This window comes from Triturus cristatus, chromosome 11 (genome assembly GCF_964204655.1).
Source record: "Triturus cristatus chromosome 11, aTriCri1.1, whole genome shotgun sequence".
Taxonomy (NCBI): Eukaryota; Metazoa; Chordata; class Amphibia; order Caudata; family Salamandridae; genus Triturus; species Triturus cristatus.
The window spans coordinates 737754659-737778058 of NC_140594.1; the positions used below are offsets into that span (position 1 = coordinate 737754659).

The following is a 23400-nucleotide window of genomic DNA, read 5'->3' on the forward strand; positions in this document are numbered from 1 at the left end:
TGCAGTTTGTTTCTGACAGGCAGGTCCTTCCTGGTATTTGATAAGTCCTGCTCTTCAGATATACTGCTTTTGAACTGTGCAGTACCACAGGTATCATCTTTGAGTCCCACGTAATTCAATCTTTACAAGAGTCCACTGGCAGACATTGTAGTGCCTATGGGGGTCTCCATAGTATCCTACACGGATGATACCCAACTGGTGCTCTCGCTTAATACACATCACTACTCCACAGCGCCCTCTCTAGGACCATATCTTGAGATGGTAGCAAACTGGATGAATAGGTCTTGCCTCAAGCTAAATGGAAATAAGACCAAGCTTATGTTCTTGGGAACAATTTAAACCCCCAACTGACCCTAGGATGGCCTGACCACCTCGGCTCGCCCCTTGCCCCCAAGACGGTTATAAAAAGTTTGGGGGTATAGCTGGACAAAACATTATCCATAGTAACCCATGCAATCGAATTCTCAGCCTGCTGTTACAGGACCCTCAGAATGTTATGCAAATATTTTACCTGCTACCCCCACAATCCTGGATGCTAGTGGTCCAAGGACTGATTCTATCTTGCCTGGACTACGGAAACTCACTCTACCTGGGAGTGTCAAAAGACATCAGCAAACTTCAAGTTGTGCAGAATGCAGCAGCACAGGCTCTGGTAAACATACCCAGATACAACTCAGCCTGGCAGGCCCTTTGCAGATCTCCACTGGATCCCAGTCACTCGGTTGACAAAATTCAAGGCCCTGTACATAGCACATAAAGCCCTTCGAACACATGCTCCTCCCATCACCCACAGATGATTGCCCCCTACACCTCAAATAGAGCTCTCAGATCCCAACAGGCGGTGGTTTCTTCATTCAGAAGGGTGAGAAGTGAAGGACGATCCTTTAGCCACAATGTGGGCAAACTTTGTAACTCTCTTCTCCATACTATGCAGACAGTAGATAGCGACTTGTCATTTCAAAAATGCCTAAAAACGTTGTTGTTTGAGAATTAACCCCTGCAAAGTATGCCTATATAGTCTAAATTACACAACTAGTGCTGAGGTGCTTATGGGTTGCCATGCACTCTATAAATGTGCATAGTATAGTATACTATAGCATAGTATAGTAGAAACTATTCGGCTGCATAGATTAAGATCAGATATTTGATTTCCAGGGGGCACAGCATTGTCACATTTCCAGCCATAAGACAGATGTAGTCAACTGGCAAGGGGGAATATTTTGTCCTTGGAGCAGATTTAAGTCCTACAGGTGCCTTTATCAAGATGAGTTTGTTTAGTTGTCAAAGGGGCTGGTTCCTGAAGAATAGTCAGTAATACGATCAGGCATTTACACTTATCAAAGGTATCCGCTAAACTTAAGAAGTGACTGTTTCTGCGCCCTAATTAAAACCAGGTGTACGTTTCTCACAAACATGACACGTTATGTGTAAGCCTCATATAATATATAAAGTGAATTGTTAATATGCTGTTGTCATAAATAGTAGTTTGGTAGGTTGGGGATTTGTTGCATCCTGGAAGGCCCAACTCAACCCATCTTCCTTCTTTACAAGATCAATGCAATAGAATATGAGAATGTGTGGATCGCTTAAAAGCCCCTCAACACTTAAGGATAATTCAGTTTGTAGTGTGCGTTGTAGTTAGTTGCTTTTATTATTATTACAAGACTGCATGAGGAAAGTACTACCAGGTTTATTTTTCTCCTTTTGCACACAAAATATTAGGCTTATAAAGGGGCAGATGTACTAACATTCTTACTGAATCACAATTTGGAAATCGCAATTCCTAATGTAAAGAATAACTTTTAAAATAGCGATTCATAGTGGGGGCTTAAATCAACCTACCCCATGAATAATAATGAGGATGGTGGCCTGCTGGGCTCAGCAGACCTCCTTGTCTGTGATTGCTTTTCGATGAAGCAAACATTATTTTTAAGACAGACCTTTTTCTTAATAGAAAACGGGATGCATTTAGAAAAAAGAAATGAAACTTTGAAGCTTCATTTTTTAAAAGCAGGGAGTGGTATGTGGGACCACTGCCTGCTCTTGAAAATATTTTTCTTTGCATTCTCCAAGGGAAGATGGTCCTCTTCTCATGTTTGAATGGGTTACTACCTACCACCTCCTTTGAGGTATTGATATTAAAGTTTTGTGATCGGAAATCACTTGCAAAACATTAATAAATACCAATGCGAATTGATATTTGAAAGGGATGCCCGAAACACACCCCTTCCAAATACTGAATCACAAACCCAAATCATGCTTAAGTATGAAAATGAAAAATGTTCTACTTTATTCCCCAAATAAAAACCGTAACAGATTAGAATTCTGTGCAACTTAAAAGCCTGTCAACATTCACTAATATGAATAAATCTGTATACGGATCAACCCATGTATAAAATAAACAGTTATGGCTACACTGTAGATTACCATTAGTGAAAGCCTTTTGAAACCATGAGTAATGAAAGCAGGACCGCAAACCACGCAGTGCTTTTTGCACATCAGCTGGTTTGGGTTGGGGTCTTTATTTTACAATATGATTGTTGTATTACTAATCAGTGTGCTGCTATTCAGTGCACAACTAATCAGTGACATTAAAAAATGTATATTAAGAGGTGGTCATAAAGCCTCATATTTAATTAATATGTGTTAGGCAGAAGGCACTTTACAAGTCCCTGTGAATATCTGCAGCCACAGATATGGGATCCGATGAGGGACAGCAGACCTCCAGCCTTGTATTTGCATTCCTCACATGCAACTAGCAGTAGTTTATTATAGAATCATAAAACACAATTCCGCATAAAACAAGAATAAATACATAAAATATGTTATCAAAACATTTAAGATACAATATTGGTTTTAAATACAATTGTAATTATTCCTCTAGTGATGTGGAAGTGGTAACACCTGTCTGGGTTCCAATCTAAATTAGCCATCTGTGACCATGGTCTTTAAAACATGAATTTGTACCTCTAGGCCTTTTATATTAGGTTTAAAAATGCACCCATCAAGAAAGTGCAAGAATCTTTGGCAACTATCTAAATTTAGTTGTGATCAGCAGTTATAAAAAGTGCACATGCATAAAATCTTTCTATATCATAGCAAGGTTAAATTGTATCCAATATTTTGCATCCAATGTGCCATCCATAAAGAGGTACCATGGCACTGAGAACACAACCCACTCAGTATCTTCAGAATTTAAAATACATATAGCATCTGCGAGTCGTGTAATGGAAAGTAACCGACAAACTTGGATTATCCATCTCCTCCTGGTTTTCACTTAAGCAGGGCAAAAAAACATAAGAAGCTCCACAGCTTCAGAGCTAGACTTACACACTGGACGTGAAGGTGTAGTAAAATTCATTGTCCACTTAATTTTGACTGAGTTCACCAGTAAAATCGCATATCTAAATTTTAAAAACATAGATCTTGCTAATTGGTGGTTTTATGTGATCCATAAATAATTTAAAAGTCAAGGTACATATAATAATGGTAAAGTGCCAGTTAACATGCCACATGCAGATGAAAACAACCAATTTGCCAGGATATAATCCCAAAATCAGGACTTCAACTTGGTTACCATTCCTTTAGTCAAGTTCTCCAGTTTATCCCAGATGTAAGAAAATCAATATTGATCTAATAAATGTATTCTCTGTTTTTTTCAGACATTTTGTCTATTCAAAATGCCACAGTTCTGCTCCACAGAGGGCTTTTCCAAGGCCCTTAGCACAATATATTTCTAATACATGAGAAATTGGTTGGGCGTTGGATCTGTTAAACTTTTTAACAATTGCAGCCTAAATATGCTGCAGGGTCATCTGACTTTTCAAAATCTGGAGAGACCAAGATAAATTACTGGCCAGCCTTATACCTAAGTAATAAAAATCGTTGACCTGTTCCGGATTCCTAGTACCAAGCCTCCTTTTCCCTTTGAAAGACTTGTGTGGCCTGAAGGTCATAAATTTAGTTTTGAGGCCATTAATTTCCAAGCCAACGTTTTCACAGGCATCTGAGAATCTGTTCAGGATGTTTTGTAAGCCTAGAGGTGTTTTGTTATTAATCGTGTTTCGTCGGCAAAGAGGAATACAAAGCTGATACACCTAATATTAGCTGGGTCCCCTTTGTCTCCTTTTTTATAAATTGGGATAATTTCAGACCCTTTTCCCGGTCCCAGTGTTTCTCCTCCCTTCACTATAGCATTTGACATCATATTTAACATATAACACCAAATAATTGGCTCTGAACTGTAGCTATCACCCCGTATTCTATCCAATCCTGGCACTTTCCCTTTTTCATGCTATCAATCACAGGTATAGTTCCGCTAGGGTAAAGGAGACAGACAAGCCACTGTCCCAATCCTGAGCTTCAGTCTGACCTTCACATCTAGAATTGTGATCCATAATTGCCTCTTTAACAGAGTAGAGTTTGGAGTAACACTGTTCCTAAATATGTGGCATATAAAGAAGTCATCTTCATTAACTTCAAATGGTACCCATTTGGGAAGCAGGTGACAGAACAACTGGCTATCTTTCAATGTGGCCACTCTTACCAAATCTACCAGTTGTCCTCCTCCCACTCTTCTTAGCGAGTGCCTGCGTTCTATTGTAGGATCTCCTCCCTTCTATATTGCAGTTCTGCTGCAACCTTTCATGGCGGACATCAGTTTTGATTTAACTAACTTGCAGTCCTCATTAAGCCATTCGCCTCTTTCCGTGTAGGTATTTTGGCCTTGGTAATTCTGTAGAAATATTTTTTAACAGAGGTGAGCAGGTTGTTAAGTGTATGCATGAAAGCCAACTTTCTTTGCTCTTGATCGTGGAGCAGATTTATGTCAGAGATGACTTCAGTACATAAACAAGTAAGTATTTCCTTATCCAATTGTACCTGAGGCCATTTTAACGTCCTACCATCTTTTGAGAATACAATTGGCGGATCCAGTGTATGGTGATTTTGATTATTGAATAGGATTGGATATTCTTCAATTCTGGGGACGGGGTATTATGAATTATGATCAGTGTAATTTCTATCATTGACTACCATATTCTGCATGTTCAGCCGCAGATCTAAACCAATCAATATATAGTCTATCCTGCTTCTAGAGTTTGCCCTTTTAAATGTAAAGTTTGCCCTTCCATAAGATTTCATGGGCACAGTGCACGCACGCAGGCCATGCGTGAGCGAAATAAATGCTATCTGCATGGCAACATTAGAGCTTCGTTTAAGGGGGGAGTTCTGTAATCTTGGGATACACCTTTCCTCATCTTTATCCTGCATGAGATCCTTTATAAAGTCCATGGGTTTGAATGCCACATTAAAATCCCATTCTATAATAAGATGGTTATCAGTATTGTAACTCTCCAACAATTCAGCTAGTTCTATCAAAGTTTCGGAGTCATGATTCAAGCTAGAGGGACGTCTGTACAATCTGACCAATATTTTTATCCTACAAGCTAGACACGTCTTAATATATGTAGTTAGACCTCTAGCAGGATGACCTGTGGTTGACGGTCCAGCTTCTATGATATAATTTGTATGAACTGCCCTATGGATAGGTTGTAGGGCTCAGATTTCTTGAAACACACATACGTGAAATGTATCCACAAAGTTTCCCCATTCTGGGTCCATCAATGTAGATCTAATTCCTGCTAGATTCCATGAAATAATATTAAGCTGCAGACTATCATTCTTATCTTGGATAGATTTTGTGTTGAATGCTCCTCACCCTGATTAGTTCATCCTCTCATAGCTTCATACCTATCTGACTTTCTGCCTGCCTGTTCCAAGGGTTGCTAATGGAGGGGTATATAAGGAAAATGGCAGATTCCCTCCAGATGTCACCATAATACCATTCCAAAGTGAATGGATCTCATTAAGACCATCATTTTTTCCACTATCAATAGTAGCATTTATGGTTGCTCTTTTATGTGCTATAGAGGGCATTTTGCTTATGTTAGTGTTATTATATTCCTTAAGGGGCAGATTATCTTTAAACTGGATAAGAAAACCCTTTGAGGGGTATACGCAGATCTAAGTTCACTAGCCCAATTGCATTTTCCTCCTTCCTCAACTCTAGGACTATGTAGTCAAACTGCATATTCTGTGGAGAGCAACGTTTCACCTCCAATAGGTCCTACCTTATCAGGGAATAACAATGCATGTGGTTCCTTATCCAGTGTATCTCTTTGTTTTTAAGGGACTCACTGTTCTCTTGAGCTCTTATGGGTAACCCTGGAACATTAACCATGTACAGTCTTTTGAGGGAGTTTCCGAATGAGTTAGTCTGTCTTTTCATACTTCCTCAGCCAACTTGGTAGTCTAGTTCCCAGTTTCCACCATTCTTGTTGTTGTCCACAGTGCATCGGTTGCGGTGGGGGTATCTGTGCAGTTCTTCTATTTTTATTTATCTGATTCCATTTGATATGCACTGGAGCAAAATGTGAGGTTTTATATGAGGAACTGGGAGGACACGTAGACTCCCTGCTCCCTCTAATGCTGCCCCCATTGATGTTATGTGGCATCACATCATCATTATTAAGAATGTATTCTTTCTTGTACGTGTGCTCCCTTTTGTACTCACTCCTCCCATCAGCTCACCCACTGTTGGCCTATTTGTATCATCCTTTCGTCTGTCCCCCTTACCTTACCTTACTTATTGAGTGGGCCAGACCCACCCTCTCAATCATAGACAATAACTGAGCAACTTGAGTTCGTAAGCTACTAATTTCTCCCCCCATCTGCCCAATGAGTTCTCACAGTTCTTTTAAGGGATCACCCACCTGTCTCATGCTAAGTTCTATGCCTATGTGAGACACTATAGCCCGCAAGCCAGTAATATCCCCATCAGCCAGTGGGTTAAAATGATTTGTGCAGGGTACCTTCTTCTTCAATGAGGTCATCTATCTCATCTATTCGTGAAATTCCCTGCAGCATGTTGGACAGTCCGTTTGCTGTTTGTAATGCCCGGTGGGCTACTCCAGGCCTTCAGTCAATTTGTCAGACCTAACGTATAGTTAGTAATTATCCTGTGCTCCGAGGGGCAAGTGTCGTACTTTAATCTTCGGGACCGCGTAGGGGACAGGGCCCAACCCCTGTTTTCTCGGTATTAGCGAACCGCAAATGGTAAATGCGGCATGTACGAGTGCTTTACTCGTCGTTCTAGCTATGGATGCACTGTGTACACGTTATTCTGCTTCACTACGCGGGTTCCATTTTGGAAGCAGTGGCCATCTTGTCATTGCCCTCACATAGGCTATAATGGAGCAAATACGGGCCTCACAGTACATGGGCTTCTCCTCTGACTTCTCTGTGACCTGGACAGCTGGCTCTGCTGCCCCGGGTCAAACCGGTCTCACGAGCTCCCCTTCCTCCGGCCACCTGTGATTAGCATCAGGGCTCGACCCATCATAAAACCCTTCTCATCCTACACAAGCCCCTGGCTAATCTCTTCCACACCTGCTTGTTCCTGCTTTATGGCTTGTTTCCCAAAACAGGAGATGCTCATGTTTATTGAGGGGTCTGCTTACATCTAACGTGGGATCTGAACCTTATTGTGTAAATCATTGTGAGTTGGCCGAACTGGAATGTGGGATGGTCATCATGACTTTGCCTTTTCTTTGTAACATATCCTTGTATATTGCCGTATCATAAAACCTAGGAATGTATGCTTGAGGCCGAGAAAGGCCTATTTAAGATGAAGTCCGTTTCCATGATTTTCAGCAGTCTCCTGAGAACATACACGCTGTTGTACTTCTAGGATACCTGTCATTGGTCTGCAGCCAATAAACGATTCTTTGACTTCACCCAGAAGACTCTGTGTTTCTGTAGGTCCGGAACAGGGTGAAACCCAGAAGTCATAGGGTGTGTGCCCCTGCACCGCTGGGACTAAAATACCCAGTACTTCAGTTTGGCGCCCAACTCGGGCCGATTTCAGCGGTACCAGTCCAAGCAAGAGGTTCGTGAGGAGCTTCGTGTGGAAATTCCGGAGGAAGGCCGCCACTTCATCGACCCCTGCATGTCGACGTGGTCCGAAAGACTTTTCTGCGAGGTTCTCCGCGTCCCGACGGCTACGAAGGACTGCTGCCCTGATTAATCGACCTGTTTTGGACCCTTGACGAGGTTGAGAGAGCGAAACAATCGAGAGAGTCTTCTGGTGACGTCATCGATCAGCAATATTCAGTTAAGTATAAGTGGAGCGTCTCCCATTTGTTTTGGTATCCCTCGGGATCGTTTGGTTTGATTTGGTAATTGGTGATTTGGTGTTTGCAAACCCCAAAGCCAGAGGACTCGTGTATTCACGAGACTATCGTAATCGATAATCCTTTGACGTTTGGATCTAGACTAGTGAGCGAAGATGCCTGGTTCTAGAATATTTGGTAGATTATTCTGTTTGGGTTGTGGAAACGATTTCCGGCTGGAAGAATCATGTCCGGTTCCTCCGGTTGGAACTCCAACTTATGAGCTCTATGTAAAACATGGCGTAGGCCCCATTGCATATAACGAAGTATGGATCCACTACACTAGGAAAGACGGTGTTTTAAAATGGCCCCAAAATGGTAGTTTCGATACCGATATTTTAGATAATTTGGAAATTAAATTGTTTAAGAAGAAAGCCCGGCCGGCGATGTTTGACTCTTTCCGCTTATGGCGAAAGGAAGCCAAACAGAAAGAAATTAAGCTAGCGAAAAAGAATAAAAGAGAGAAAGGTATGTCAGTAATGCAGGCAGCTGTACAATTTAGAGACAATGAGGAGGAGCGGATGAGCGAGCAATTGCACAGGCAGCGTAAGTTAGGGATTGACAAATGTTACCCGGCTTTACCACACTCTAAGCAGAATGAGTCCGGAGACAAGGAGAAAGATCCCCTAATGTCACACTTGTTGAGTTCGCCACCCCCATATGCGCAAAATGCCACGGCGCCTCCTCAGCTTGTGAATATGCCGCCTCCAGTTAATATATTGCAAGCTTTGCCGCAACCGCCAGCTGCTGTGCAGCCGGCTCTTATCCCTGTGGCGCAACCCTCTCAAGGGCCGCCAGTTGTGCTTCCAACTGCCCCCGCACTTCCTGTGACTTTGCCTACTTCAGCAGCTGCCTCCCCCAACACTTTTTCTTGTACCACTTCGGTACCTGTTTCTACATCCTCTTTTCTTCCCTCTGTTTTCCCCCCTGTTTCTGTCTCAGCTTCTCCTTCAGCGCGACAGCGTTTAGCTAATGTGGTTACTTCATTAATGTCGCCTCTCTTTGAGTTGTCTGGTGCGACTCCTGGTTTGCAGCGTAAGCAATCGCGTAGTCAGTTGCCTACCCCTGATGAGAAGAACGTAATAGACAGCATGGCGCGCAGATGGATTGTTTTCCCTTCATTGTATAATGTGGAATCAGTTGTTAGTGTTTTCCATCAGTGGGATGCCCCAAAGCAGAGATATGTGTTCGAGAAAATGTGCGAAATTCTCTGTGAAGAATTGGAGGATAGTGGTAGAAATCCGAGGCCGCAAGAATTGTGTAGAGTGAGGTTTGATTTTGGAGCTGGTATGATTGTGGACCGCGATATAGATAAAGCAGTTGCAGTTGTATTGTCCTTCAGGAATGATGATTGTCAACAGTCATTGTTCGAACAGGATGTCCTCGTGGGGAAAAAGGTAAAAGCGCGACAATACCCCATGAGAGAAGTTCCCCCGGTATGGAAGGAAGCGGTTGCAGCTGCCGGTGGTAACCCCGCTGTGGCAGCACATTTCCAGCGTGTTTGGGTGCATGTTCCATGGAAGCGTTCTGAGGTGTTAGCGCTTAAGCAGTCTTTACCTGATCCCCGTAAAAACCCTGCAGGTTATTATAAAGAGTTGTCACAGACGGCAGGATCATGCGTGATGAATCTGGCCGACATAGACATGTTGTTTGGTAATGTTGTTCCACAGCCCCTATGGGGATCAATCCGTAATGTGGATCATGATGCAGAACTAGGAGATACATGGGCTAACATTATTGCTGCTGACGCAAGACAAACTGGTGGTGCGAAACCGGAGCCTCTAGTAGCTGAACTTCCTGGTAGAATCATCACGTATATGAAGACACTAATGCCTGCAATGCGCGTAAATTGGGACAAGTTATCTGCATGCAAGCAGAAAAAGGATGAGACAGTGTCAGACTTCTTTACTAGGTTTGAAGAAACGTTTATTGACCACAGTGGGCAGGATATGAGTACTGAGGGTGGCCAACGGTTATTTGTGGATAAGTTTGTGCAGAATTTACTTCCTGACCTGTGTAAAAAGTTGAAAGATTCGGAGAGTTCTTGGGCTGTTTCCTCTTCAGCACAAATACTGGCTACTGCACAGTATTATGAAAACAGAGATAAAGACGAGAAAAATAGAACAGAGAAGAAAACGAAGGAATTGAAGACAAAGGTCCTTTTACAGCAGGCCTATCCACCACGTGGAGGTCAGAATAATTATAGGCAACCCCCAGGTGTCTATCACCAACCCCAACAGTTTCAGAACAATCAGCAAATGAACGGGTATTATCAGCCACGTGTCCCTGTAGGTCCCAACCAATGTTCATACTGCAAGGAGGAAGGTCATTTTAAATATAGTTTCCCTAAATTAATGCAGCGGAATGGTAATATGTATGGCGCAAGAGGAAGAGGTGGTCAGCAAGCTCCTAGAGGTAGAGGGCGTGGAAGTGTTCCCCAGAACGCGCGTCCTCTGCCGCCTCAAAATACCATTAATAGCTTTGATCAGCAAGCTAACGCGACTAGTAATACGGCCCAGTATTATAATAATGATTATTATGCAGAGGATGGCGATGTAGAAAATAATGATTACTAGGACAGCCGTAGACAGAGAGAGGGAGTTGTTTCAGTGCCAGTGGATCAGAGCGGACCGTATGTTGAGTGACTACAGCAAATGTAACGGAGCCTTTTCTGCTAGACACTGGTGCTGCAAAGAGTTCAATCATGCATTCCAAACTCCCTGGCGCACCTTTGTCTGGCGATATAAATGTTTCAGTAGGTTTTTCTGGCGCCCCGGTTAGGAACCCGATTTCTAGTCCTATGTCACTTTCTGTTGGACCTTGCGAACTGAAAGCCCCCCTAATCCTGACGACAGGTTGTGGTGAGAATTTGCTGGGATTAGATTTGTTGAAAAAATTGCATGCTACATTGTATTGTTCTCCTTCAGGAGTACAACTTACATTAGGCAGGAAAGTGATTTCCCCAATATATTTGTCCAAAAATACATTGCCGCCTGAACTGTCATCCCTTCCGGATGCCCTTTGGGCTACTGGTCCCAATGATGTGGGCCTCTTGGAGATACCGCCGTACGTGGTAACTTTAAAGGCTAATGTCAGACTGCCACGTATTCCCCAGTACAAAATATCTAATGAAGGCCAAAAAGCGTTGTTGGACATTGTCAACGATTTGATTAATAAGGGTGTGATTGAAGAAACAAGAGGCAACGTTTGCAATAGTCCGATTTTACCTGTCTTAAAACGAACGGACCCTTCACAGCCACCTGTTTACAGATTCGTGATTGATCTTAGAGAGGTTAATAAGATTGTTGTGCCACAGTTTCCAGTTGTCCCTGATATAACTGCCTTGTTAACGATGATTCCAGCCTCGGCTGCATGGTTTTCAGTGATCGATTTAAAGAATGCTTTCTTTAGCATCCCAATTGCAGAGGAGAGCAGAGACATTTTTGGGTTTAGTCTGGGAGGCCGAAGCTTCCGCTTCAAACGCGCTCCCCAGGGCTACTGTGAGAGTCCATCCATATACAGTCAAGCTTTGAAAGCGCAGCTTGATGCACTTGTTTTACCTAGTGGCGCTATCCTGATTCAGTACGTGGACGATTTACTAATCGCTGCGGATACTGAAAAGATCTGCAAAGCAGCTACATTGTCACTGTTGCGCAACTTATCTGCTTTCCATCACAAGGTGTCTCTCTCTAAGCTGCAATATTGTCGACAAGAAGTGACCTACTTAGGTCATCTCTTATCGAAGGAGGGAAGGAGACTGACCCCAGAGAGAATTCAAGCCATTGCACAGTTGAGTGTGCCAAAAACACAGAGAGAAGTACGTGCTTTCTTGGGCATTACCTCATATTGTAGGCATTGGATCCCTAGCTTTTCCTTGCTGGCGAAACCTTTGTTAGCATTAACATGCAAAGACACACCGAATCCTATCCCATGGTCTGAAGAGTGTCAGAAAAGTTTTGTGGAATTGCGAAATGCATTGTGTTCAGCTCCTGTGTTGGGTACTCCTGACTACAGTAAGCCTTTTACATTGTATGTCCACGAGAAAGATGGATGTGCGTTGTCAGTGTTAACACAGCCTTTTGGCGACAGGCCGCGCCCGTGCGCATATTTTTCATCCACCTTGGACCCTGTAGCGAGGGCATTGCCAAGCTGTCTGAGAGCGACAGCTGCTGCAGCAATGTCTATCCGACAATCTGCTGGTCTGGTAATGGACAACACATTGATCGTTATGGTTCCACATGCTGTAGACACATTATTAAATAGAACCAAGACACAACACTTGACTAGTGCACGCTTATCGGGCTACGAGCTTACACTGTTAGCGAATCACATACACATAAAAAGATGCAATACGCTGAATCCAGCTACGTTATTGCCGATTCCAGCAGATTCAGATGAGATTGAGCAACATGATTGCCTGTTCAGAACGGAAGAAGAGACGAAAGGAAGAGTGGATCTCAAAGATACTCCCCTGACTGAGTGTGATGGTACCTTATGGGTGGATGGTTCATGCTTCAAGCTCCCTAATGGTGACACGACTGCTGCATATGCTATCACGACTTTACATACGGTTGTGGAAACTGCACGAGTGCCACATAATTCGGCCCAAGCAGCAGAATTAATCGCCCTTACGAGAGCATGCGTGTTGTCTGAAGGAATGAGAGTGAATATATATACAGATAGCCAGTACGCCTTTGGCGTGGCTCATAATTTTGGGCGATTGTGGAAAGAGCGTGGGTTCCTGACGTCACATGGAGCTAAAATTCAGAATGGCAAGTTGGTGAATGATCTCCTTGAGTCACTGACCCTACCGTTGCAAGTTGCGATCATGAAATGCAGTGCGCACAGGAAAGTCACAGATGATGTTGGTCGTGGGAATGCGTTTGCTGATGAGACCGCGAGAGAAACGGCACAGAATGTGAAGACTAGAATGTATGTTGCAGGCCCCGCAAGATGGGTTAACGATGTAGGAATGTGTGAGAACACAATAGAGAGTGTGAAGTCGCTTCAAGCTGAAGCCACAGAGGAAGAGTTAAGCAAGTGGAGAGAGAGTATGGGTAAGTTGGATGAGAATGGTTGCTGGATTGATCTGACAGAACATAGGCGATGGTTGTTGCCTGATGCATATGTGCTTCCAGTAGTTACTATGGCACATGGAATGGCACATATCAGTACGAAAGGAATTCGTAAGTTGCTGGCTCCAGTATGGCAGAATGCTGGGATTCCCAAGTGTGCAGAGAAAGTGGTCAAGAATTGTATGGTATGTTTGAAGTACAACCCTGGTAGGGGAACCCCAACTCCAGCCGGTCACTTTGCGCCCCCATCATGTCCATTCGAAGTTTTGCAGCTGGACTTTATTCACATGGAAAGATGCAACAACCTAAAGTATGTACTAGTGGTTGTTTGTGCTTTCTCAAAATGGATAGAGGCTTATCCTCTAAAAGATAACACTGCCCTGTCCACAGCCAAAGCCCTCGTGAAAGAGTTCTTTCCCAGGTTTGGAATGCCGAGAATGGTATGGTGTGATAATGGGACTGAGTTTGTGGGTAAAGTGATGAAGAATGTATGTGAAGGATTAGGTATCCAGCAGAAATTCCATGCTGCAAATCACCCCCAATCAGCTGGATTGGTAGAGCGCTACAATGGAGCCTTAAAGCTCAAGTTGGCCAAAATTCAGGCGAGCACTGGTCTTAAATGGCCTGATGCTCTGCCTCTAGCACTCCTGTCCACCAGAATGACCGTACACTCACGAGTGGGACTTAGTCCCTACGAGGTCGTCTTTGGCCGCCCGGCTAACGTATGGGGTGTGCCAAGGCCTACGAAGTTTAGTGAAATAGAGCATCCAGTATTGCTCGATTACCTGTATGATTTGACTGTTAAACTGCGTGTTTTGCACCAACAGGTACATGATACTCTCCCTCAAGCCTCTGAAACTCCTGGACACCCTATCAACCCTGGTACGTGGGTCCTGGTCCGGAATTTCCAGCGCAAGAGCAACGACGAGCCTCGCTGGATCGGCCCTCATCTTGTTCTACTGTCAACAAGATCAGCAGTGCGAGTAAAAGGGAAGAAGCACTGGATTCATGGTACCCACTGCAAGGTAGTCCCCTTGCCTTTGCCATATGACCAGTGGGTCAAGGAGGGTATCGCCGACTCTGAGACAGACACTGTACCTCGTTTCATACCATTCAGTGACGCACGCCTAAGAGACACAGCTTCAGACCAAGAGAGTGACAATATTCTGCGGGAAGCTGTGCCACCGTCAAGTCGACTGGACACCACTGAGCCTGAACTTTTGTTCCGAGACCAAACAGCACCTGGCCGTCTCCGTTATAATTTGAGACCTAGGCCCATGGACAAATAAAGATTTCCTTACTATTTCCCTTTTTGACATTTTTTACTCTCCCATCTGAAAGACTTTCTTGATTTTTTGTTTTTCGAACCACCATCCGGGTTCTGCCGCAGGGTCGCGGTGCCAAGACTTTGGGGTACAGGCCGAAGACGCTAGGTCGACGGTTCTGGTTGGTCTAGGGCGTTTCCCTGGACTGACAGGCGTACTCCTCAGCAGAAGAAACTCATCCGCCGCGAGCGGCCCGAGTAGAGGATGGAGTTTTTTAAGATGGAGAGACCAATTGAGGAAATGAACTTTAAAGCCAGGATGTGTAGAATTGTAAAAAGTAAATGTTTTGTCTTTTTGTGCCTTTTTACACTGTGTAGTATCATGATGTTCATTGTAGGACTTGTGTTCTTCTCCGCTCAAAAGCCCATTGCACCCACTCAACAGCCAACACCTCCTTCTACTGCCTCCTCTCACTCTTTTCACCCTCTGCCTGAGCACGAACAGACCAGACGATCCGAGTTCGTAAATAACTCGTTTATCCAGCTCTTGCACCAGCACCAGCTAGTAGTGAATACGACCAATTGCTGGGTCTGTGGGTTAATGCCACATACCATTAACAAGGGTATTCCCTACCTGGTGCTGCCGTATAGTTCAAATGGATCGTCATGGGCATTCCAGACCATGTTTCTCTATGCTCTAGAGACTTACTCCCCTCGCCAACCGCGTTCCATCAGACCCATCACCAATAATAAGGCTTTGATGAAAGGAGTTGCCGATATGAGTAGAGATATTGACGCATACTCGTCCATTCCCAAAGAAGAGTTGAGACCTTATGTAGGATGGAACGCGACGGGGTATAGTATTAGTCTGGGTGAAAGACAGCGACAAATCTCATCTCCAATCTGGGTCGTACCCCACATGGGCCGGTTCTGCTTACAGGGTAATGGTCAGAACCCTAGGGCTCAACTGGGAAGAAGTGACTGTACTGAAACGTACACTTTCCCGTCACAGTTTTCCCCTGCGTTTCTAGCTGCCAAGGGCACATATTTCATCTGTAATGATCGAGCATATACATGGCTGCCCCCTGATTTCTCGGGCACATGTTATATTGCGAATCTGCTACCGCCGACCTTTACTGCTGCCTCTCATTATCACAAGACAAGAGTTGTGAGAGGTGTGATAAGTAAGGATGACACTGCCGGTCAAGAAGCAGGAGACTTCTTCTTGGGTTTCCTGCCGTTTTGGGGACCTATGGTCAATAGTAGGAACCTGAGACAGCTGACACGTGTGGTTGAATCCACTATAAATGTAACGGCTGGTGCCCTTAGTAATCTGACAGCTGAGCTCCAAGCGGATCGCCTTATGACTCTGCAGAACCGCATGGTTCTAGACGTTATTCTTGCAGACCGCGGTGGAGTATGCAAGGTTATCCAATCCAGTTGCTGCATTTTCATACCAGACAACGCTCCAACGGTATATCAAGCCATCTCCAAACTCCATAAAATATCTGAAGCCATACACGTGGATAAGGGAGATTGGTCACTGGTGGGATGGTTCTGGGAACTGATATCTGCCTGGGGTTGGAAAGTTCTGATGGTCATTGGAATGATCTTAGCCATTCTTTTCCTGTTCTGTCTGTGCATACAGTGTGCTCCTGCGATGTGTGGCCTCTGTGCTACCTTGTGTGTAAGGAAGCCTGTATCGAGAGACGAGCTAAGTAATAGGATGATGCTACAGCAACATCTCCATGACTTTGCGGACATTGACCTAGACACGGATTGAGATGGGTATAGTGATTGCCTATGTAAGGGCAAAAGGAGGGTCTGTCGTACTTTAATCTTCGGGACCGCGTAGGGGACAGGGCCCAACCCCTGTTTTCTCGGTATTAGCGAACCGCAAATGGTAAATGCGGCATGTACGAGTGCTTTACTCGTCGTTCTAGCTATGGATGCACTGTGTACACGTTATTCTGCTTCACTACGCGGGTTCCATTTTGGAAGCAGTGGCCATCTTGTCATTGCCCTCACATAGGCTATAATGGAGCAAATACGGGCCTCACAGTACATGGGCTTCTCCTCTGACTTCTCTGTGACCTGGACAGCTGGCTCTGCTGCCCCGGGTCAAACCGGTCTCACGAGCTCCCCTTCCTCCGGCCACCTGTGATTAGCATCAGGGCTCGACCCATCATAAAACCCTTCTCATCCTACACAAGCCCCTGGCTAATCTCTTCCACACCTGCTTGTTCCTGCTTTATGGCTTGTTTCCCAAAACAGGAGATGCTCATGTTTATTGAGGGGTCTGCTTACATCTAACGTGGGATCTGAACCTTATTGTGTAAATCATTGTGAGTTGGCCGAACTGGAATGTGGGATGGTCATCATGACTTTGCCTTTTCTTTGTAACATATCCTTGTATATTGCCGTATCATAAAACCTAGGAATGTATGCTTGAGGCCGAGAAAGGCCTATTTAAGATGAAGTCTGTTTCCATGATTTTCAGCAGTCTCCTGAGAACATACACGCTGTTGTACTTCTAGGATACCTGTCATTGGTCTGCAGCCAATAAACGATTCTTTGACTTCACCCAGAAGACTCTGTGTTTCTGTAGGTCCGGAACAGGGTGAAACCCAGAAGTCATAGGGTGTGTGCCCCTGCACCGCTGGGACTAAAATACCCAGTACTTCACAAGATAACAGTTAGCTTTAGCATAATTCCTTTCAGCTTCAGTAGATCTTACCAGATGATGTCTCCACAAAGTCCTCCAATGACCGGATCCAGAATGTATTCAATAAACACCAGGCATTAGAGGGGTGGCCCTGCCCTGCCCCAGACTACTAAGATGAGCCTGTCTTGGTTCGGTCTTTGCCGGGGTGAATGCTTGGGCGCATCCTGCGCAGTGATAAACAGAGCACCCTTTTCAGTGCTCGTTGGTAGCCTCTTCTCCCGGGCTCAACAGCTGACAGCTGGGGGTTGCAGTCCTCCCCAGCTTAGAGCGGAAAAAGCGGTGGTTTATAGCATCCAGCGCCACGGTGAACAGAGCGGGCTTAACAGCACTTCTTGGCAGCCCCTCCTCCTGCGCTCAACAGGTAACAGCTGGGGTTTACAGTCCACCCCAGCTTACAGCGCCACAAGCGGTGGTTTACAGCACCCCCCTTACATCTGATTTCTTGAGGATCTGAGTCACATCATAGACAATTCGAGGTTTGCTGTTGTCTAGTTAATGTCACTCAGAACTGCTTGTTGAAATAAATCCCTGTAACTCACAGTTACCCTTCCATATTTCTATATATTATGTATGGCTCTGATAGAGCGCCAATATTGTGAACAACTGGATTATAAATCGAGTAATTCACTACTAAGACGTAGCAACAGTTGGTTACAAAAGCTGTTACTCACTGATGCTCCTTCACATAGAAATTCCACGCTGCACTGGTTGGATTCTTTGGTAGTCTTTCTGTTAAGCACTGGAGAGCCGAGAGAACAGCATCTGGAGGACAGGGAAATGAGGACACAGAGTGGTGGGGTGGTTGACAGGAAGCCAGTGATTTCTATTTTTATGTTTGGACAGGGAGGAGAGATCATGCTATTTATTGCTGATCCATGATTCCACTGCCCCTCTGTAGCAGGTGAAAGCAGGGGCACATGATTTTGAAGAACATATGAAACACATTTATTGATGTGTAAAAAGTTAATGAAAGAGTTTTTTCACCTTGGGTATCTGAGTGACATCACACACAACTCGAGATTCACTCATCTTGTCTATTTGATGTCATTCAGAATCCCTTGATGACACAAATCACTGCAATACAGTGTTACCCATCTAAAATTCTATATACTTTTGAGGAAACGTGAGGCTCCTTCTCCCTACAGACTTTTGAAGTCACTGGTTTCTGATTTCTGGGTGAAAAATCACTCAAGAGTATTGTATTGTACTAATATTTTCTATAGTAGTTTAAATATTCCTCAAGATGGGTAAAATCTTTCTGAGTGGTGAGATAATATTATGTATATAGGGCCGGATATACGGCCATTCCATTTTGCGAGTCGCAGATTGTGATTTTCTGCGACTCGCAATTTGCGACTCGTAAACTGGAATGTACAACAGTATCTGAGACACTGTTTGTGATTCCCAAATAGGTTGCAAGGTACCTGACCTCATTAATATTCATGAGGCAGGTAGCAATTTTTGACCCATTGGGAATGGCCAGCACTCACAGGGATGGTGGCCTGCTTGGGTCAGCAGACCACTATGTCTGTGACTGCTTTTTATTTAAAGCTGTTTTTTTTAATGCAGCCTGCTTTCCTTAAAGGAAAACAAGATGCATTCAAAAAAAAAAAAAGAAAAAGGTTCTGTTTCATTTTGAAGAGAAGATAGTGGTCTATGGGACCACTGCCTGATTTTAAAAACTATTTTTGCTGCCGAACACAAAAGGAAAGGGGTGCCCTGGGAACTCTTTCCTATTTGCGACTGGCTTGCTACCTACTTGAAGTAGGTGAAGTAGGTGTTTTGCGACTCATTTGCGGTCGCAAAACAATTGTACATACCAGTGCAACTTTCTATTAAGAAGTGATGCCCTTGGCACGCCCTTTCCTAATAGCGAGTCGCAAACCCTAATTTGCGAGTTGGTAATAGGTTACCAACTCGCAAATAGGGTTTATACATGCCACCCACCTATTTAGCAGTCTCAAACAGATTGATTTCCCGTTTGTGACTGCTAAAAACGGTTGTACATCTGGCCCATAGTGCTTTATGTCATAGGTCAGGTTATGAAGTGCTCTGATTTGTGTAGGGTCCCTGGACACTGTTCCAATGCATGCTTGAAAGGACTTAGTTTGTGGTGTGTTTTGAGAAGACAAAACACAGCCACTTTCAGGAATTAGGAAGTTTATTACGCAGCATACAAAGACCCCTGGCCAGCCTCTGATCCTCAGCAACGGTCTGCCTCCAGCTCCTTAGAATCCATTCCTCTCGTGCATGCTGTCCTCCAATTTCATTCCGCTCGTTTCATTCCTTAATTTTTTTCGAACATGACCTTTCTCCATCTCCTTACTGGACTTACCACAATCCAACTCTAGATACCTAGACTTGACCCTCCTTACTGCCTTCTCCACAGCGCAAGGTACTCTCTCTTTTAAGTCGGTGAAACAGAGACCCACCAGTCATAGAGTGCAGAGGGGTCCTATAATTCCGCAACACATCTTTAGCTTGATTCCTCCAGCAAACCTTACTTATCACTCCCAACTGTAGGCTTTCACTCAGCATGCAGCTAAAGGGTTCCATAACACTGTCCCCCACTAGATTGGTTTTTGGTGGCCCTACAATGCTTAATTCTCTTCTTTTTCAGGAAGAACTCAAACTCTTCCAAAATAAATTGGGAACCAAAATCGGTCATAATGGAGTCAGGGTAACCCTCTCGTCGGAACACATGTCTCACACACCCCTTCGGCTGCCACTAGCACGGGCTTGTGTACTACATGCTTCCCTGAAGCTCGATAATGCTTCTGATAATATAGAATCTGGGCCCCACGTGCACCCTTGAGGCTCAACTATGTCTCCTACCACAGCGCTTGAGGCTCGATTATGCCTCTGACAACAGCGTTACACATGGGCATGCAAAACCACCTGCATTGTTCAAGACACCAAACTACAGGCAGCACTAGCAGCAGCTCATTTCACATGCACCCTCCTATGCTGGCTCAAAGCCTCTCATGCAGCTCTCACATGTAAACACTCCGGCCAGCCTTTCCTCTCTAGCTCTTGTGCAGCTTTCAAGCACTCCTGATGCTTTTCCTTGCCCTGATTAATGTCTCACTTTCACCAGTCACTGCCATTTGGGAATAAACGTTCGCATCTATCCCAATTTGTCTATCCCAGCTGCCTTCCTTTTGCAGGCCGTAGTACAATCTGACAGGATACAGAATTCTTCAAAAATGTTTTCTTTGGGACCAGCGGTCGTATGTTCTTCATAGCAAGGCTCATCCCTTTGACAGATACCTCCTCCACTGTGTCCTTTCCTTAGCATCCCACTCCCATTACCACTTTTGAGGAGAAAATACATGGCCATTTATAGAAATTTGGAAATGTATTACACAGCATACCATGACCCCTGGCTAGTCTCTGATCCTCAGCAACTTTCTTCCTCCAGCTCCCTAGAATCTGCACACCAGCTTCCAGTAGTGAAAGCATCCCATTGCCTAGGAACAGCATATTCTTTCCAGGAACATTACATCATAGAACATAACAGTGTGGCCTTTAAGCAATATGTTGCGCAAGGTGTGTGAGGTTTAAGAAGTGGTTGAAGCATGGTACATCTACTGGTACAGTGCTTAAGAATGGTGTGTAGCAGAATGTGCAAGAAAAGATTAAGTTGTCCATGCTGTATACAGCAATGAACATATATAGGGCCATTGAGGACCTCCATAGTATGGACTCTACTTGGAGGTGTGAAAGATCAAACGTATTAGAACAGGGGTCTGCAACCAGTAGATCTTGAGCTACTGTAGCTCTCCAGCTACCTCTGAGTAGCTTACCTGTGTGCAGCCCAGCTTGTTACATTAGAAAGCTTTTGCTTGGTTGAATTAATGCACATGTAAAAAGGGAGATTATACAACACTAATAATATTAGTAGCTCTCAAAGTAGCTCCTAGTACAGAAAAGGTTGGAGATCCCTGTATTGGAAGAATTGTTGAATCACCAAGGGAGACATACAAAATCTAAAGACAAGCAATATGGCCTTATAGGCACTACTAAACCACCAAGGAGCATTATTGCTCTTCACCCCACTACCAACCTGAGACTAATGGAAATTATAAACCTTTAACTAAAGACTTGTCCACAATTGTGGACTTCTTTCTCTTGCTTGCTTGCTTATCTTGTTGACTGTCAATTGCAGGTCCCTCTTTATAATTCTTTATTCACTTCTGCATCCCACAGTGTTCTGAAATGAAGCATTTTGCTTTGTAGCATTCTACAAAACCCCACAAATAAATAACATAAATAAGAAGTCCACCCGGGGAGCACATTTGCTTATTCAAGTAGAGACACTGTTAACAGTCCAATTGAATATTAGGTGGCATATGCTTATCCTATTGAAAGCACTGTTAAACCTCCAATTGAGGACTAAATGGAGTATACCCAGAGGTGATGTATAATTCTATAGTTGAGAGACCGAAGGCATCTTGTTGAAGGCACTATTAAAGTACCAGGTGATGGCTTTGTGGACCTACACAAAAGCAACAGAAGACCATCCCATTGGTGGTGTTGCATAACCACAAAGGAAGTACTATATAGAATCTGCCTGGAAAGAGCAGAGAATCCAATAGGACTCGCTGTTAAACTTGTAGCCAGTTAAATGTAGTGCTAAGTTGCAGGATCTGCAATATAAAGTCATACAAGGCGCAATAAATCCTAAGTCTTTTTGGTGGTGATTAACCCACATGGAATTCTATCACTTGGAAAGTGATGGAGTATTATATTCGGTGCAAAAGAACAGGCTGTATTAGTAGTGTGGTGACATAATTTGGATGAGCTCTGAGTCACTTCAAAGCAAATGCCATTCTAGATAATATGGATATATACTTTGATATATAAAAATCTATAATATTCATGTAGTGCGCTTTCTTTACAGAAGGCTAGTTAATAGAATGCATTACATACAACATTTTGCGATTTAAGTTTAGGCTGGTGAAAGAATTAAAATATATTGAACTCAATCTGGGTCATTGCAAGTTTGTTAAAAGATATTTGCATAGCCAATTAAAAAATATCAGGAGAACTCAATGAGATAGCAATTCACACATAGAGAAAGATAACACTATAGTTTTATGGTAGACAGGTTCATATAACATATAGGAACACAACCAGTAATATAGTATTAATTGTAGCATTTGTTATTTACTGTGTTCATAGCATTCCCTACACTGCCTATGGTCAACGAAGATCAAACTGTTAAACTGTACCTGTGCTGCACCTGATCAAATGGGGCTACATTTGAGCAAATGGAATTATATTAATAAATCTAGGCTACACCAATGCCTGTTAGACTCTGTATGACCATATAGAACTATATCTTTTTACATGGACCGTACATGAGCATACTGTACTCAGCATAGTAAGCTATTATTGAGGATTGAATGGCCATAATTGAGCATATTGGGTTACAGTGCCCAAATAGGTCTATCCATGAGCATTTGTGGATATATAAAATCCTATATGACTACATATCTAAGTCCTCTAGACTTATGGAATTAACTTATGAATGAGTACTCTTGTCATTCATAATTTGAGAATTAGTGGCTGTGATAAGACATTTGAGTTTGTGTCTTGGCATTTCAGGGTATACATGGTCGTTTGACGCAATAAGTTTCAAAAGTAAGACTGCTCCTATATTTTAAGCTTTCTTGTTGGTATTTGCACCCTCCTCTGGGCATTTGAATCTGAAACTTCGAACTAGGTATATGAAACTGTTCCATAACATTTAAAGCTGTGTAGGGGGAAGGGGGGGACAAGGGGGGATTTAAGGCTTCATCTGGATATTGAAGTGTCTTCTGTTGTGATGTTATGTGTATAGCTAGTAGGCAATAGCTTTACATATGGAATTTCATGACTGCACTAGAGGAATTTGATAGCAGCACCCCAGTCTTTCCCTTTTATAGGCATCTAATTTGAGTTGTTTACATTTATGAGGAGCACAAGGTTAATTGTGAAATAACACATTTGCATATTTCATTTTTACAGTATCTATGATCAACTCCTGTAATATAAAAAATTAGGTATGACTCATCTACTTTTCTTGACTATAGCATGCCAAAAATTGTAATGGTAAATTAA

General features: G+C 43.5%; 1 protein-coding gene across 8 annotated transcripts in view; it reads left to right on the forward strand.

Moving 5' to 3' along the window:
* DOCK10 (dedicator of cytokinesis 10) overlaps positions 1-23400 on the forward strand; it is a 1791775-nt gene that overhangs the window by 923518 nt on the left and 844857 nt on the right. The window lies entirely within an intron of this gene.